The 18,681-nt window shown below is 50.5% G+C and overlaps 1 protein-coding gene across 17 annotated transcripts in view; it reads left to right on the top strand.

Annotated features, from left to right (window-relative positions):
- ATP2B2 (ATPase plasma membrane Ca2+ transporting 2) overlaps positions 1 to 18,681 on the top strand; it is a 424,560-nt gene that overhangs the window by 29,145 nt on the left and 376,734 nt on the right. For 8 of the 17 annotated variants that reach the window (XM_045493790.1, XM_045493797.1, XM_045493793.1 and 5 more), the window contains exon 1: positions 7,086 to 7,207. The exons of 1 other annotated variant lie outside the window; for it this stretch is intronic. The gene's annotated coding sequence lies outside the window, so the exon portion shown is untranslated. Of the gene's footprint in view, positions 1 to 6,803; positions 7,208 to 18,681 lie in introns of those variants that run through there. 8 more of the 17 variants (XM_045493798.1, XM_045493795.1, XM_045493796.1 and 5 more) reach the window with 4 other exon arrangements.

Raw genomic sequence — 18,681 nt, 5'->3', positions numbered from 1 at the left:
TGTCCTCTATCCAGCTTTTTTTCTTTAGCTTTTTGTCACTTCCTGATATTATATATTTATTTAGTATCCTAGCTCCCCACTAATGTAAACTTCACAAGGTCAGAAATTTAGTCTTACCCACTTCTGTGTCCATAGAACCTAGTTCAGTGCCTGGTACATAGTAAGAGTCCAGTAAGTGTTTGTGGAATGACTGAATGATCACAACAAATGTATGAGGTAGGTGTAGTTATTATTTCCACCTCATTTAAAAAAACTTTTTATGTTTATTCATTTTTGAGAGACAGAGCGCAAGCAGGGAAGGGACAGAGAGTGGGGGAGACACAGAATCCAAAGCAGGCTCCAGGCTCTGAGCTGCCAGCACAGAGCCCGACGTGGGGCTTGAACCCACAAACCATGAGATCACGACCTGAGCTGAAGTCAGACGCTCAACCAGTTGAGCTACCCAGGCACCCTGATCCCACCTCATTTTAAACAAGGGGAAACAGAGGCTTGCAGAAATTAAGTGCCTCTCCCAGATAAAGGCCACACAGCCAAGCCATGAACCTGAGCCCTCTGACTGCAGAGACCCTAAGTTTAACTGTGAGGCTCTCCGGGTTTGGGTTCCCCTCAAAACAGACCCTGCGACCAGGATTCAAGCCTCGGTAGTTTATGTGGGAGTTGATTCCAGGAAGGGACAGTAGGGGAGATGGAAGCAAAGCGGAGAAGGGAAGGGAAGGAGGCCAACAATTGTGCATCATCAAACAGCCTACCACTGTGCCAACTGGAGCTGATTTGCACCAGGTCATCTGGGAGCAGGTATAGACCGGCAGGCTCAGCCTCATCCTGCCTGAGTGGTGAGGCGGCTGGAGAGCTCCCCCACCAACTCCCACCAGTCACTCACTCAGGGCTGCTCACAGTGGGTATTAGAGTCCAGCAGACCTGGCTTGCCCCACATGTGGGCTGAAGCTCCCCAAGTCAGACAGAAGTTCTCAGGCAAAGAGTCGCACATGGTTGACAAGAGAACACAGTGGGACATTACCAGCACCTTTTCTGGGCGCCATTTAGAGTCTCACCATCAAAAGGTTGCTGTATTTTCTCCAAAGATGACATTTAAAGACCACATATTTCGGGAGAAAAGCCTTTCCTCCTCCCTCCCCCAGGCTCAGCAGCTCTCCTCCCCCACGCCCTCTTCTTCTCACTTCTTATGGGCCTAACAGCCTTTGGGGTCTAGTTTAGATCCCATCCCTCATCCGGACTGGAGGAGGCCGAGAATGCCTCCTTGGTGCACCTTCCCACCCAGCAGAGGGGCTCAGCATGGCTCTATGGGGAAGGTTGTCCATATGAGGACTGCAGGCTGATCTTCAGGGTGACCCTCTTGTACCCTTCCGACTCCCATAGAACTCTGACTGCTTTATCATAGTCCACACCTGTGCCTGAAAACTCTCCTCCTCCCTCCCAGTGTGGTCTGCCTTCTGGACGAGACAGGGCTTCCTGCCTCCGATGGCATTAGCTTTTCCAGCAGCCTCTTCTGGCATATATTAAACCCATACTCACTTTCAATATCCAGGGGTCCCCTTCAAATCCATGACTTACAAGTCAGACAGAGATTCCCCTATCTGCACGGGAGGGGGTCACCTCTTCGGATCCCCAACGTCAGACAAGGCTCTTGGTCTGTGTTCAACTTCATCTTGATAAACACAGTCCTGCAGAGGAATCAGTCTTGTCCCTCGTGGCCAGGCTGGTCTCATGTCGAGCCCAAGGGTCATTTGCTTTCATGGAGAAGTGGAGTTGAACACATTCCCTTATTTCTGTCTCTCCTCCCTCCATCTCAAAGAGGGACTCTGTGCCTACCTTCTCTTACTACAGAATTCAGCCAAAATCTTCCAGTTTTGCTTTCCTGAGCATTTGGGTTCAGTGCAAACCTGAGCTTGTGTGGGCCTGTCCCCTTACCTGATCCCCTTCCCATCCCACCAGCCCCTCTTGACAAAAAGGATTTGTACACATTCATCTTTGAATCCTGCACACTGTGCAAGGGCCTGGTTCATGTAGGTACACACATGACAAATAAATGAAAGGATGACTCCTGGGGCACCTGGGTGGCTCAGTCAGGCATCTGACTCTTGGTTTCAGCTCAGGCCATGATCTCATGGTTTCATGAGTTGTAGCCCCATGTAGAGCTCTGCACTGGCAGCACAGAGCCTGCTTGGAACTCTCTCTGTCTCCCCCTCTCTCTGCCCCTCCCCAACTCGTGCTGTCTCTGTCTCTTTCAAATAATAAATAAATAAACTTAAAAAAATCTTCATAAAAAAAAATGATGACGGGGCGCCTGGGTGGCGCAGTCGGTTAAGCGTCCGACTTCAGCCAGGTCACGATCTCGCGGTCCGTGAGTTCGAGCCCCGCGTCGGGCTCTGGGCTGATGGCTCAGAGCCTGGAGCCTGTTTCTGATTCTGTGTCTCCCTCTCTCTCTGCCCCTCCCCCGTTCATGCTCTGTCTCTCTCTGTCCCAAAAATGAATAAACGTTGAAAAAAAAAATTAAAAAAAAAAATGATGACTCCTCACCAGGGGACCCAAGACCTTCTAGGGCTGTGTGGTCATGTTCCTTTCTGCCTCTGTTGTCTCTTTCTCACACTCCTTTGCTCCTGCTCCCTCATCGTCTTAGAGAAATCCTTCTGGGCACGGAGAAGGGTCTGACTGCCTGACTGTTCCTCTCTCTAGGTCAGTGTCTTGTCTGATCTGTGCCTTCCCTCCCTCCACTACAAAATGGGGATAAGAGAATGAGCTGGGGTCTGCTTCCCCAGAAGCAGAGTCTGAGATGGGCAGTCTCATGCATGGAATTTATTAAGGGAGTAGTCTCAAGAGAAACTTGAGAGAGAGAAGGGGGGAGGCAGGACTCCAGAGAAGTCTACCCTCAGCCTGATCCCAGGGGGACCCCTGGAGGGTGAATTGCACCCTACAGGTTGTTGCCACCTAGTGAATCCCATCGGGCAAGGATGACGTCCTCCACAGAAGGGTGTAGGCGCGCAGAGCCAACACCCACAGAGCTAGGCACTGGGTGCACCTGCCAGGTAGAGGTCAGGGTGGAGCTTTAATACCATCTGCTAACAAACACCTGTCTTATACAACTGTTGGGAGTATGAAATCAGTGTACCCGAAATGCTAAGAATAGTAACCCATACTTAATAGAGTTTGGCTACTCTTTCTGCCATTTTTATTCTTGCTTCAGCCCCTAGCTCAAATCCCACTTTGCTTCCTGGAGAATTCATTGTCTGTCCCCCAGGCTGCCTTGGCACTTGGTGGCTTTTCCTTCTTATTTAAGTTTTAAAACAGCACAAGCAAAACGATGGGATCTTTGTTTCCGTAAAAGATTCTAACAGAGCCTGAAATATATAGGGTAGAATGTTCTCCTCTATGCCCCACGTCTCCCAGAGGGAATCCCTGTTAAATCTTCACTGGTAGCACTTTGTGCCTCAAGTGTGCCGCTCTGCCTTGTATTTGAGGGGTTGGGTTTTCGTGGCTGCATTTAGAGTCCTTTAACAGAAGGGAGCTGCTGTGATATCTCCCCGTCCCCCCTCCTTGGGGGCATTCTGACTCTGGAGACTTGAGTCAGCCCCATGGAATCTCTTTACAGATTCTGGTAACAAGTTCTCCAGGTACGTGAGGTCAAAATCTAGCTCCGAGGTTGTTTCAAAGGTGGTTTCCATCTGAGGACCATCTCCCTCATTGGTTTATTTAGATGTCTCCTTTTTGCTTAGTAGGATTATCGTATGCATTTAATAACTTTGGGACTAAAATAGTACCACATGGTCACTGTGCGGAATTGGACAATGGAGTCAGCTTTAATCCCATCCCACCAAAGCCCCTTTGAGGGATTTTCACGGGGCCCTGGGATCCCACAGTCATTCCCAGTTCTGCTCTTGGCCGTTTTTGGCCTCTGCCTCCCTAACAGGCCAACCAGGACTCGTGCTTCTTTCTGGTCTTGTTAGGAATTCAGAGATGACACACGCTCACTGCCTTGCCAAGTGCCAGTCACCTCATCTGTTCTTACTTGTCCGGCAGAGGGAAGCAGCCATTTCTCTCGTTATTTGCTGCCAGTTCCGTCTCTTGAGAAGTCTTCAAGTTTTCAGTCTGTCAGAGCCCTATTTTTAGTGGAGTGGGACTTCTCCCGGGTGTCCAGATTGCTGAAACTCTCTCACAAGCAGATGCTCCTCTGCGTTGTCGTTGGAACCTCCCGTGTCCTCACTTCTCACGTGCTCATCACCTCACACAAGCTCTACCACGTCTGAGTAATTCCCCACCCTCTCCCGGCCCAAGGAGACTGAGGCTCAGCGAGGATAGATGGTCGGTCTGAGTTCCCACGTGCCGTAGGGGCAGACCAGGCCCTCCCCAATGGTTCCAATCCCAGTGACTCACTTGACCCCTCCCATCACGCCCACTGCAGTGAGGTGCTCCTTCCACTCCATTCCTAATGACCCTTTGTACCCTCTGAGGTGGACATGACCACATTCTGCCAGAGAGAGGAGAGGGGGGAGTGTATGTCTGTGTGTAAATAACATTGATCTACTTCCTGCTAACCCAGAGGTCATAAACTGCCAGCTTTGTGGCCAAAAACCTACCACAACTATATTGTGTTCAGTCCTCCCAAAGTTTTCAATTTTTTAAAAATTAGTTGATGATATTTAAAGATCAAGTGTGTCCACATAAAAATCCAGATGTCCAGCTTCTCTTGAAAACAAAAACAAAAACAAAAACAGAAAACTGGCAGTCTGGGCTTATATCCCTGCTTGGCCACAGTCAGATGGAGCGGGGTAGTGGCTATGCCCAGGTAAATAGGTAGGTGCCACAGTCCCCACCACTCCTTATTGCATCCCCAAAAGGCCATTGTTAGATATTTGCCACTTCACATACATTGTTGCTGTTTCTTTTTGGTAAATTCCAGGAGAGAGAGCCACAAGACAGAACCAGCCCACCTCAATCAGTATTGCCTGGTCCTTAGAGGCATTTGAGTTTACAATCTTTGCTGTCCCTCCAATCCCTACCAAATCACCCTTGTAAATCCCAGAGCCTTAGCACACAATAGGTGCTCAAGAGTAACTATAGCTACCATTTGTTGAGTGTTTATACTGGAGTAGGCTGTAGAATTCGTCACCCTTTTAGCCGATATACCAACAGGCTCAGAGAGGTTGAGGGCCTGCCCAAGGTCACACAACTGGTGAGTTTTGTCACTAGGACTTTTGTGATGTCACTCGCTTTTGCAGAGTTGCCTCATGTTTTGTGGCTTTTCACACCCTTTCCTTTTGACTTTTCAACTTGCCTCCTGGTTTCTGAAGGTTTCACACAAGAGATCTTGACTAATGCTAAGCTTTGACACCATGACTGGGCAGAAACTGAGAGAAGCAAAAGGTATTTTCATGGAAGGAACTGAAGAGAGACATAGACATGATATAGTGCTAAGCATGTATCAAGGATGGACACTATGAACTAAGGTGGCAAAGGTTTGGAAGGGCACTTGGGAGCTATGGAAGGTTTTAGAGCAGGAGCAGACATGACGCATGTCTGGTTCCATGAAGGCTAGTGCAGCAGCAGGATGGAGGTAGAGAGGATGCCAGCTGTGAGAATCCAGAAGAGAGGTGCTGGGAGTCCTTCAACAGAGACCAGAGAGCAGATTCCAGGGAGACTGCAGAGGCCCCATGAGTGAAGATTTGGTGATGGGGACACATGGAGCTAGCCATCTGGAGGTGTGGCAGTGTCACTCACTGGGATGGGGAAGGTGGGAGGAGATATGGCTTCGGGGGGGGGGCATCCATGGGGAGATGCCCTCTGGGCAACCTAGAGACTGGACAGGGCTGTAGCAGGAGATACAGACGCTGCCTGCCAAGCCAAGTGAGAGCCGTGAGAATGGAGTGCTCTGAGCCAAGAGCCTGGAGATACCTCCTCTCACACCTGTCAGATTTCCTTCTGGTCACTGGCCTCCAAGACCCCCTCTCTTCTATCTCTGCCTAAGCCCCCAAGACTAAATATCCTTTGCCCCATCCTAGGGTTGCAGAGCACAGACCATGGTAAATTCTGGCTCTGTGAGTAGTGGCAACATCCCAGCCATTCCCTGAAAGCAGGTGCTGCAGACATCCAGAGCCCAGGGTCTCCCCAGCCCTGCCTCCACATTCACCAAGCAGAGGCCTGGGGAAGGGGGCGGGGGGTGTCACCGTGGTCAGGCCCTCCCTGCCCCCCACCCCCATGGGAGCCCATCTTCTCTCTTCCTGTGAGCAGTGCATTTGGCTTTTTATAAAGCCAATAAATAAATAAGCAAGCGGGCATGATTAATTGATGGCATGGAGGAGACCAAGGCGCTGGAGTCAGGTGGCCAAGCTTCCTGGTGGAGCTAGGCTTTTCAGCGACCTGGGGCCTGAGCCAAGGAGGGGAAGCCTGCTTTGAGGAGGTGCTTTCTGTGTGTGCCTGGGGTTTTCGCCTTTCTGCTCAGGCAGGGCCTCTTTCTGCTCTCCTCCAGGCCCTAGGCCTGACAGGCTGGAGGCTAGGGCCCAACAGGTGCCCCTGCCCTACCCCAGTCCTTTCTCGAGGTCTGAATACCCTCCAGCTAAACTCCCTAGGATTGGTCCAGCCAGCCCCCTCCCCCTAAGCTAGGTCTCCCCACACGCCCACACCATATCTCAATTCACCCCAAACTGTATGACCCCAACCACAGGGGAGGTCTGGGACATCCCGACCACGGGGGCTGGGAAGGGGGAGGGTAGGAGGGGGTCCCTCCCAGGGCCAAGTTAACGGCGGGGATGGGGGTGGAGTAAGGGGCTGGTGGTGACAGAGGTACCTGTAGACCGCACCAGGGGAGACGCTGCAGACCCCCTCCCTCCCCCGGCCGACCGGCGTGTGCGCGTGCTGGAGGGCGCGGGCGGGACGGCGCGCTCCTGGTCCCGCGGGGCGCTTTCCGTGCGGAGTTTGGGGAGGGCCGAGGGGGAGCGCGCGGGGGAGGAGGGAGCGGGGAGGGGAGGGAGGAAGGGAGGGAGGCGGGCAGAGCGCAGTGCAGCGGTGGCAGAGGCGGCGGCGGAGGGAGGGAGGCAGGCGGGCGGCGGCGGCGGGGCCGCGGGGCGAGGCAAGCGCGGGGCAGCCGCGGCAGAGGAGCCGCAGCCGCAGCGGGGCCGGGCCGGGCCGGGCGCGCACCAGTGGCGGCGGCAGCGGCAGCGGCAACAGCAGCATCTCGCTCGCGGAGCCGGCGCAGGTGAGGCAGGGGCGGCCGGGCCCGGGGCTCTGGGCCTCCTCCCCTCTCCTTCGGTCTGTGTCTCCCTCCCAGCCGGCTTTCTTTCCATACGTGCTTGGCCCCGGGAACCCCCGGCGGGCCAGAGTCCGAGCTGAAGCCGAGCGCGTCCAGGGTCCCCTCGCTTCGCGGAGGCAGGCGCCTTGTCAGCAGTGACCTTGAGCGGGCACCGAGCGGCGGGCGGGGCGGGCCGGGGTGGGCGCCTGCGGACCCGGCGCCTGCGGGCGCTGGGAGGGGGCGCACCGTGCGCCTGCCGCGCGCAAACTTTCCGGGCTCGGAACAGCCCGGAGCTGGGGGAGTCCAGAGCGCTAGAACCTCCCCCCCACCCCGTTCCTCCTACTCAGCTGGCTCTGACTTCTCCGCCTGGCTTTCCCCCAGTATTGGGGGCCCCCTTTCTCCAGGCCCCATTTCCTGCAGGCTGGGGAAATGACCAGAGCTATGGACGTTGACCCTGGGCTGGGGGCTACTACCCTTCCCAAAGGCGGTTTCTATCCGAGCTTCTGAGAGCAGAAGTGCAAAAGGACCCTCCACCAGGCGCTCTCTGCAGCTCTCTCCTCGCATTTTTCTGGCATCCCTCACCCTTCCCACAGCTCTTCTCCAAGCAGACGCGCGGCTGGTACCCCACCTGGTGACACGAGAGCTCCGAAGCCCCACACTCAGTTGGGCTCTCGGATCCGCCGCTTGATTTTTCAGCCCAGCTGCAAGGGCTCCTTCAGGAAATGGGTGGAGAAGGTATCCCCCAGCCAGGCTCCCATGGTGAATCAATATGTTCTTGGACACCTGGACTCAGCCAGGCTCCCTGGTCACCCTGAAACCCTGTGGTTTCAGAGGAGGAGATGTCCTGGAAATCGAGTATATCCTAGCCTCCTAGAACGTTAGCCTTGGAAAAAGGAAGTGAGGCTCAGAGAGGGTGAGCCAGGCCCAAGGTCACACAGCCCGACTAGGGGGAACAGGAACTGGGCTTTCTTATATTGGGTTGAGGAGGGATGGAGAGGACTCCTTTCTGGTTTCTACCCTCACCTGCCAAGGGATCTGAGCTCTGGGACACTGTCTTACTAGCTGTGTGACCTCTGGCAAGTCATTTCCCCACTCTGACTCACTTCCATGTGTAAAATGGGAGTAGCTTCTTCATAAGGCTGTTCTCATGGCTGAGTTAATGTTCTTGAAGTTCTTATCATGTCTAGTGCATAGTCTGTATCCAAATGTTTTTGGCTGCCAACATGTGAAATTTCCTTTCTGAGCCTAGAAGGGCAGAAAGCATTCCCATTCTCTTCCTTCTGCTCCTCGCACCTGGAGTTACGTGTCTTCTCCCCTGTGGCTAGGTCAGCAGCTGGCAGGCAGCACCTGCTGGAAGCTTGAGCACCTGTACTTTATATACAGTGTCTGATGGAGGCAAGGGTCTCAGCACCCTCAAGAGCCCACTGGACTTACTGGTCAGGCTAACCTAGGTTGTGGTCTCCTGCTGGTACATGGGGGAAACCAATCCCCAGTTTCTAGCTGGAAAGTGAAAACAGGGCCCTGCTGCAGCCCCAGGAAGAGACACCCCCTCTCCAAAGTGTGATGGGAAGGCATCATATCCACCTCGTCCTCCATCTGACCCAATCTTCGTCCCTACCCCTGTGAGATGTCATTTGTTTCCCCAGGAGGATGTGCGATTGGCAACAGATTGGAGGGAGTGCGTTCGTTTGTTCATTCATTCATTCACTCACTCACTCACTCACTCACCAAGCCTTGATTCATGCCTTCTCTGGGTCAGGAGGTGCTTGGAAATGCAGAGAAATCAGCCATATGAGCTCTTATGAACCTCCTGCCAGGTGCCAGGCACTTGCTAGGCATGGGAGACACATTCATTCATTTGATAAATTTGTATTAAGTACTTAATATGTGCTAAGCACTGTTCGTGTGGCAAGGACACACTGGTAAATAAAATAGACCTGGTCCTAACTGTCATAGGTGGCCATGTGATTTGTCGTCCAAAAGGAAACACTTTGGAAAAGGGGAGAGGGCATTAATAATAATAGCTCGAGGACCACAGGCATAAACCAGGACTGACCAGCCGCATGGCCATTCTGTGACCCCATGTTTATACACTAGTGTTCAGAGAAAACGGTTAATATTTTTTGAGCTTGCTTTTTGCCAGTCTCCGTGCTAAGCACTTTCAGGTTATCATCTGATTTAATCCTCACAGTGCTGTGAGGCTGGTGTTACTGTGTGCATGCAGCTGGTTAGCATTGGAGCTGGGACCTCTTCTGCTACTAAACTGCTGGACTACACCACCTCCTCGGAGGTGGGCGAGCCCCGGGGCACGCTTTCCCCCTCTGAAAGAAGTGAACAGACAACTGTTAGGCAGGAGCACAAATGCTGGAATAGATGTGCCGCGGGGGCAGACGGAGGCCGAGATTCTGCCTGGAAATGTCAGAGGCAGCTTCCCAGAGGAGAGGACCTTTGAGCTGGACCTTGAAACATGAGTTAGGATTTTGACAGACTGTGCAAGTTGTGGGGGGAGGGCAGTCCAAGCCCAGGTCGCTCAGGCTCGGAGGTGTGGGGTGTGTGCACCGTTTGAGGCTACCACCCCAAAATAGGTCTGGATCCAACTGTGGCAGGACACTGAGTTAGGTCTGAAATGTGGCAGCCAGCGAAGATGAAGTCCAGGAATGTCGTGCTGTGGCACACGATGAGCTCTGCATTTTAGATGGTTGCTCTGAAGATGTGACTCTTCTGGAGGTGGGGAGCAGAGAGAATTTGCCATACTGGATTTCCCTTTGACAAGAAATTCCCTTAACCCGATCTATACTGTAGATTGCCTGCAAGGTCAGGAAACTCGTTTTGTTACATAGAATCACTGCAGAAGAAATTTACCAGCTTCTGTAGCATTAAAAAGTTCTCAGCGAGCAAAGTGATCGTGGACAAGAGAAATATTAACCTACTTAAAGGAGATGGTTTTTAGTCGCATCATTTGCCAAAAAAGGAATATGCTTATTACAAGCTGTAAGTTCAATCTTTTCTATTTGTTTAATCAAATCCAAAAAGCTTCAACTTCCTCCGCTCTCCCTCGTTCTCCATGTCATTTCTGTCACCATATAAATCGGAGGGTAATAAAACACTATTTCTTTAGTAATGTCTTATTTCTTAGACTTTTCATTAATTCATACTGGCCTCCTTTCCTCCCTTCACAATGAAGCAGAATTATTAAAGCTTTATGGTTTCTAAAAATTTGAATCCATTAGTGGAGTACAAAAAAGGGGGGGGGGCTCAGTATTGAGGCTTTGAAATTGGAAAATCAGGCTAGAGAGATTTGAGAAGCAGAAGGGAACCGGATGCCAGGTTGGGAAGGAGGAAAGAACAGGGCCAGCTCCATGGGCACATGACTTATGCTGTCACGCAGGGTCCTATGTTGAGAAGGGCCCTGCACTTGATTTAATGCTTTGGGGTCACCATATTGCAATTCTTAATAATTTTTGAACAGGGGCCCCACATTTAAAAACATTTTTTAGGTTTATTTATTTATTGGGGGGGGGGGTGCAGAGAGAGAGGAAGCAGAATCTGAAGCAGGTTCTAGGCTTCATGCTGTCAGCACAGAGCCCAACATGGAGCCCAAACCGCAAAATCATGACCCAAGCCAAAGTCAGACGCTCAACCGACTGAGCCACCCAGGCACCCCTGTCCTTGTTTTTAAATACAGGTTTTATTATAGTTCAGGTATGTCGAGGCCAATAGATCAGAAGACAATTGCCATTGAAAAACAGCTCACCCCAGCTCCCAAGAGGAGGGACCACACCATGCCACAGGGGAAACACCAGGTTCGGTCAGCAGGCAGAGGGGGTCGGGAGGAAGACGTGGACAGGAGACTTCATTGTGGTTTCCCTGGGAGGGAATAGGCCAGGCAGGATAAACAGGTTTAGGCTTGGCTGTGGGGCATGGGGGCTGTCCCTAGTTGTCTAGTACATGGCCCTGGGATGATGAGGGCAGAGGGACAGTGCCCTAGAGTGCCAGGGCTCCACACAAGGGGTGTTGAGGAGAATGGGAGGCTGCACATGCTTTCCCTGCCCCTTCCTGCCTGTCCTCATCCCAGCACATCATAGAACTTTAAAGCCAGGATACCCCTTGAGGATTTTCTGGGCCGACTCCTTGATTTTACAGAAAAAGTGAAAAAATAGGCCCAGAGAGGGAAAGTGACTTCTTCAAGGTCACACAGCATATTAAAGGGGCTGAACTAGACCTAGAATTCATGTCTCCTGCTACTTAAACCACTACTTGGTGTGTGTGTGTGTGTGTGTGTGTGTGTGTGTGTGTGTGTGTATGTTCTTTTCTAGAGCAGAGTTATGTATAAGGCAGATGCACCAGACTATGAATACTTTAAGGTCTGAGTTCCTGTCTCATTTAATGTCATATCCCCAGTGTGTCTAGAACATAGTAGGTGCTCAATACATGATTATTATATCCATTTCCTAGGATTTCCCTGACAAATTACCACAAACTGGGATGCTTAAAACCAATAGACATTTAGTCTCTCTCAGGTCTGGAGCCTAGTAGTCCAAAATGAAGGCATTGGCAGGGCCGCACTCCATCTGAAACCTGTAGGGAAGAATCCCTCCTCACCTCTTCCTAGCTTCTGATGGTCACCAGCCATCTTTGCTGTTCCTTAGCTTGTAGCTACATCACTCCAATTTCTGCCTCTGTCTTTACATGGCTGTCTTCCCTCTGTCTATGTCTCTATTTCCAAATCTTTCCGTCCTTATAGGGACAGTGGTCATGTTGCAATAGGGCCCACCGTCATCAAGTATGACCTCATCTAAAGTTGATTACATCTGCAAAGACCCTATTTCTAAATAAGGTCACATTCACAGGTACCAGGGGTCAGGACCCCAACATGTCTCTTGGGAGGACACAATTCTATGCACAACAACAATGAACCAAGGAGGGAATGAATGGTTATGATTTCCAGTAAGAATGAGCTCCCCTTTCCCCCAAAGTTAACACGGGTACTGAGGAATCAAAAAGAGAAAACAACAGCAGCTGTTCAGTCCACATTTAGAGAGAAAACGATCCAAGTGCACACAAGAGCAGCTACTATTTGAGCCAGCCTGCTGAGCTTACACTCCTGGCTCCATCACTTTCTGATCGCATCTCTGTGATCTTGGGTGAGTGCCTTCAGCAACCTCTATTTCCTCATATGCAAAGCAGAATACTAAGAGCACCCACCTGATGGGTACTTCTGTGAAGAATGACAAGAATTAAGACAAGTAAAGTTCTTGCAACAGCGCCTGGCACACAGTAGGCACTTTCTTGATGGCTGGCGGTGATCGCGACCATCATCGTCATCTTGTAATGTACAGAGCACTTTTCACAGATCTGTGTATCTTTCCATCTTCATAGCAAACCTATAATAAGGCTCGATAAATATCAGCTTCCTTTTGCCATGAGGTAGTTACTCATTGATGAAGCCACCTCTCAAACCCAGCCCCCGTGTTTCTAGTTCAAGCTGGCCTCACCATGTGGCGCCTGCTGGTGTGGAGATGTTTCTGACAGAACCTACGTGGTGTCATGGGGCCAGGATGTCAGAGAGCAGTGATGTGTTAGGCCCTGGTGAGGGGGGAGGTGAAGGACGGGGGCAGTACCCAGAGGCCTCTATCCCAGTGTCTGTCGCCCAACTGTGACTACACTTTCCAGAAGGTGGGGCTAACTGGGTCTTTTTTATTTTTTACTTTGCATCCTCAGGCCCTGGCACATAGTAGATGGTTAATAAATGTGTGCTGGATGATTGGCTTTGTTATATAACACAGATAGTCACTGCTCCCCCACACCCAGCTGACAACAACGACAAAGGCCTGGGATGAAGGCATCTTGCCCAAGCAGTGACTCCTATCCACCAAAACTCACAGGTGGGCCGTCAGTGTGTGAGCAACTTGCAAAATATGCTTCTGATGCTGTGCGAAGAAACGACCTGTTGAGGTGAACATCCAGGGGTCATAACATAGCCCTGGGTGCATCAGGGGAGGGGGTGTAAAGAGGGTCCAACATGTACGTGGGATATAAGAGGCACGGTGTGCAATAAACTGGCATTGGGCAGAGATGCCACCTTGAATGGACTCTCCCAAACGTTGTCATCAAGAGTCAATAAGAACATGAAGCCAGGAGAGTGCTCTCTCAGCAAATCCGTGCAAAGGGCAACTGGCTGAATTCTGAAATAACTGAATGTTTGTATTGGCATTGATTCACAGTTGACTATTTGTTCAGTAGTGTAACGATGGTTAAGAGTGCCCAGGAACAAATTCTGGACAGACCTCTTACTAGCTGTGTGACGTTTGGGCAAGTGGCTTAACTTCTCTGTGCCTTAGTTCCCCCAGCCGGAGAAGAAGGAAAAGAAAAGTAGTGCATAGGATTGTTTTAAGAATTAAGATTTATAGGGGTGCCTGGGTGACTCAGTCCGTTAAGTGTCTGACTCTTGATCTCGGCTCAGGTCACAATCTCACCGGTTCATGAGTCAGAGCCCTGCACTGGGCTGCACATGCTCAGTGCAGAGCCTGCTGGGGATTCTCTCTACCCCCCTCTTTCTCTGTCCTTCTCCGACTGGTGTGCTCTCTCTCTCTCAGAATAAATAAACTTAAAAAAATTTTTCAAAAGAATTAAGATTTTTAGAGTGTTTAGCAAAGAGCCTAGATCATAAATATCTCCCTCCCTTGCCCTCTTCATTTTCCCCCTCTTTTTCTGCTCCCTCTTCTTTTTCATAATTTGGCTAGTTAACAGTGAAAAAGAAATATTTCCATGTCTTTACTCTCTAGGCACATAATAAATTAAACTTCCTTGCCTGTTTTGATATTAGTTATAATTGTGTGTCTTGCTTTGGCCAATGAATTTTGGGAAGTGATGTGTGTCATTTCTGGATGGAAGCTCTACTAAGCAGCACACTGTTGGCCACTTTCCCTTTTCATCCCTTGGCAATTGAGGCAGCATTGAGATGTAGCCTCCTTAGTCTGATTCCTGAGTGAGAATGCTGCAGAGCAGAGCCCCAAGCCAACCCATAATGGGCACGTGGCATCAGTGAGATTTGCATTTAGCCCTGGCACTTTGGGCTTTTTTGTTACTGCAGCATAACCTGGCCCATCCTGACTGCTACAGGTAGGGAATGAGTTGAAATAATCACTATTTGTTTAGAGATATTTTTGAGTCTTTTAATCCCTTCAAGTGTGATGCTAAATTTTTAGGGTTTGAAGGTGTTGTGGGTAAGAACTGTGCCTTATGAGGTGACCACCAGTCTCCTTCACATGGCGTATGTGGGCCTCTCCGATTTCACCCTGGCCTTATCTGTCTCCACATGTGCTCTATGCTCTTCCTGACAAGTTCCCAGGATCCTTGCAATGGGCTGTGTGCTTGTACATCTCCAGGTCCTTGCTCATGCTCTGCCTAAAACGGGGCATCCCCCAGAACATCATGTCACTCGATAAGTGGCCGGGTGGAGTGTGACAAGTGCACGGGAGGAGAGGGAGACATCGGGCTTGTTCTGCAAGGCATAGAAGGCAGCATTAGGACTAAGAGGGAGCTTCTTGTTCAGTGTGAGAGAACTCTCGAGCCACTTGAGCTCGGCCTAGAATAATAGTGAGCTCACCGCACTAGAAGATGTCCAAGCAGGGGTGCCATGGAGAAGGTTCCAGGTTAGCAGAAAACTCTAATCCTGTCACACATGACTTTAGGGGAGATTGCCCAAAGAAGGTGGATCTTAGCTTCAGTTCTGTCTGTTTTTTCCCCTTTCAAAATAAAAATAGCTCTGACCCCTGGATTGTAGACATGTTACATAATGATTATAGAAAATGCAAATGATACTGAAAAGCATAAAGAAGAAAGTAAAACATAAATAAAATTCCATTAAAAAGAGCTAGCCTCCATTAACATTTTGTCAAATGTCTTCCCAGACATTTCTCTACGAGTGATGAGTAAATAGATAGTAGGTTTTTTTTGGGTACCTATCTCTCAGTCAATAATAGAATAGGGGCATCTTTTATAAGTGGCTCTGTCATCATTTATTTAATGGATCCCTTCCTGATGGGCACTCAGGCTGTGTCCAGAATTTTGCTATTATAGGGAGCACTGTGATGAACATTCTGGTGGGTGGACCCCTGGGCATACGTCCGGGCATCTCCTGAGGATGAATTCCTGAATGGAGTCACTGATTTAGGCAAAACTGTTTGGAACGAAACAAGAGAAGAGGACTGTGGTGTGGTCAGAGATATCCTTGCTAGCTTAAGGGCAGCCAGCAAGGGGCTAAAGAAGAGATGAAAGGGAGATTGTAGCGGGGCCGGAAATGTGGAGGGAATGGGCAGGTTGAGAGGAGCCATTCCCCAGATGGCAGCTGTGATTTATGTAGGGCCGGACAATTACAAGCACTTTCACGTGCACAGTTCCATTCGAGCCTCACCACCGCTTTTCGAGGAACATCTCTGTCCCCATTTTACAGAGGAGCAAAGTGAGGCCCTCAGAGGCTGTAGCAAAGGAGGTGTTGTCCTCTTTTATAGTGCGTGGGCCCCTTCACAGCTCCAGATCTTTCCTTTGCACACTTCCTGGGCTAGCTCATGCCTCCAGACTTTGCAGATGCCAACTCGTCTGACTGGCCAACTCTTTCTCACCCTTGAAAAGGAAGACTGGTCAAATGTGACTTCTTTGTGAAACTTTTCCTGAAGGCGCCCCACCCACCCCACCCCAGAGCATTAACTATTGTGTATTAACTGTTGAACCAGGGAGTCAGCTTTTGGTTTCAGTGATTTGGGTTCCCTGACTCAACTGACAAACAGTAAGACCCTTTCTTATCTCACATAATCAAAAGCTGTGCAGCTGGGTGATTCGTGGGCTCATCCATGCCAAACAAGGCTATTGTCTGACTTTCTCCTCTGCCATCATCCAACCAGGATGCTTGTCTGAAGCATCCCCTGCAAATGTCACAGTGCCTGGGAGACCAAAGACAGGGGCATCTCTGTGATTCTTTTATCAGGTAGGAATTCTTTCTCAGAAGCCCCCAGCTGACCTCTCGTGTGTCTCATTGGCTGGAATTTGGTCATATGACCATGCCTAAGCCAAGGGAATGGGACCAAAAGCTTAAAAGGGCTAGGACTCAGCTCTGAGTCACCTGGAGGCACAGTCAGGGCTCCGCCAGCCAGGGAGGAGGAGGGAATAGCCACTGGGGAGGCGGTCCCCAGAGTCTGCCCAACGGTGTGCTCACTCTCCAGATTCCCCTGCTAGGCTAGGAGCTGTGACAGGACAGGGGATTGGGGTTTATTCCTTCCTGTGTCCTAATGAATGAATGACAGGAATCAGTAGATGTTTCTGGAGACACCATCAAACCGTGAGGTTTTAGGATTGTCTGTGCACCAACAGTGCCAACGCTTGGTCAACTCGGGGCATGGGTTCGGTATTTCGAAAAGTATGGGAATAGCTTTGCCCTCCAAGATACTGTGGAGTGGTTGTGGAGAAGACACTAGAACCTAAAACAGATGTGGACTTTGGGCCTGTACTCTGACATGGACTGGACATGCCGTGGGAGGAAAATGCTTTCATAGGTGCTCTGAGAAATAGGATGAGGCCCATTAGGGACCAGATACCATGAAGGGCAGAGGTGGGTAGTGGAGAAAAACACCTGTGGACCCAGAGAGTGGATGTGAGTGTGATGGATGTGAGGCAGTGAAGGCACCAAGTAGGCCTTAAGGGAACTCATTCTTGAAGACCTACTATGTGTGGGACATTGTACTGGACTTATTTCGCCTTATCTTTCCTGTGCCTCTATGAAGTGGCTCGTTCTCACACCATCTTGTAGCTGGGGAAGCTAAGGCTCGGAGGGGAAGGGTGCTCGCCCAACAAAACAGAGCCAGGAAGCGGTGAAGTTTGCCTGAGAAAACAAATCCGTTCTGAAAAGCTGGCTCCCTCCTGCAGAGGGGCTGTGAGAACCAAAGGGAGCCCACCAAAGACCAGTGGGCATTGGAGGGAATGGGAAAGGGGAGCCTGGCAACTGACCGGAGGGCCTAGAAAAGGCTTGGTGCGGTGAAAATGCAGGCAACCGCCCCAACAGGAGAGGTATTTATAACAGGATGCAGGGCAGGCTTGAGGAGCCACAATCTTGGCATTAAACCTGATAACAAATCTCTGATATGCCAATTAATATCTGTGACCTTGGGCAGGTCACCTCACCTCTCTATACCTCAATTTATCCACCTATAAAATGATGTGTGCGCCCAGTGCCTGGCATATAATAAGAATGTAATAAATGGAGCTATTCTAATGATCAGTATTGTTGTTGCTGTTGTTTAGAACTTGGTAGGTAAGTAACCAGAGTTAGAGGTGACTCCCGGTGTGGGGTTCCTGGGTTCTAGTTCTGTGTTGGTCACTACGTCCACATTTGATTTTTTAATCCGTCCGATCGTCCTGGCTCTCCAGAGTTTCTTTTTTTTTTTTTTTTTTTTAATGTTCATTTATTTTTGAGAGAGCATGTGTCCGGGAGGGTCAGAGAGAGGGAGACACAGAATCTGAAGCGGGCTCCCGGCTCTGAGCTGTTAGCACAGAGCCTGACGTGGGGCTCGAACCCATGAGCTGTGAGATCATGACCTGAGCCAAAGCTGGACACCCGACTGACTGAGCCACCCAGGCGCTCCATCCAGGGTTCATCTGTAAACTAAGGAGGTTGTGCTGGTTGATTTCTAGCCTCCTCCCTTATTCTAAACTCTGTACTTGCGTGAGGTGGAAGGGGGAGGCCGCAGTGACACGCGGGATCAGAACGGAGTGAGGCGGTGTCCCGGACTGACTTTGGACTGGAGAAGCAAAGGAAGGGAGGGGCAGAGGTTAGAAGGAAAGGCAAGGAGGAACCAGAGGCCAGGCAGTCAGGAAAGACGAGGCAGGTGTGCAAACCCTGGGCTGGGTGATTTGGAGGTGGGTGCAGAGGTGAACGGCTAAAACCAAACGAGGCAGAAGTGCATTGAGAACAGCTGCACCCAACACCCGCCTTCCTCGTGGGAGAATCAGAGGGACAGGAATCAGTCACAGCTCTTCCTGCTGCTTAATACCTGGGGGCAGGGCTTTGAAGAGTGTGTGTTCAAAGAGTAAGATTGAATTTCTCCAAAGTTTGCAGGAACACTGCAATTATGCCTGAGAACACGTCTGTGAAATCCCCTTGAAATCTATTTTTAGGCACAAGGTTTTATAACCAGAGGCAGAAATTGAGTGGAAGTGTGTGGGAGGCTGACCCTGGACAGTTTCCATGTTTGAGAAGAGGGGAAAGAGTATTTTTATCCGCAAACACCCTGTCTCATAGGGTGAGGCTGGGGAGGATGCTTCTTTGCCACTTTGGGTTTCTCACCCACTACCATGTGAAGACGGGAGCTGTCTTTGACAGAAGTTGTTAACGTTCCTTACTCAGAGTGGGTGGCCGAGGGCCGCGGATTGAGTGGGGGAACTTGTCT

Source organism: Leopardus geoffroyi, chromosome A2 (assembly GCF_018350155.1).
Source record: "Leopardus geoffroyi isolate Oge1 chromosome A2, O.geoffroyi_Oge1_pat1.0, whole genome shotgun sequence".
Lineage (NCBI taxonomy): Eukaryota > Metazoa > Chordata > Mammalia > Carnivora > Felidae > Leopardus > Leopardus geoffroyi.
The sequence above is the reverse complement of the archived record's forward strand: the minus strand, read 5'-3'. Positions and strand labels throughout refer to the sequence as shown.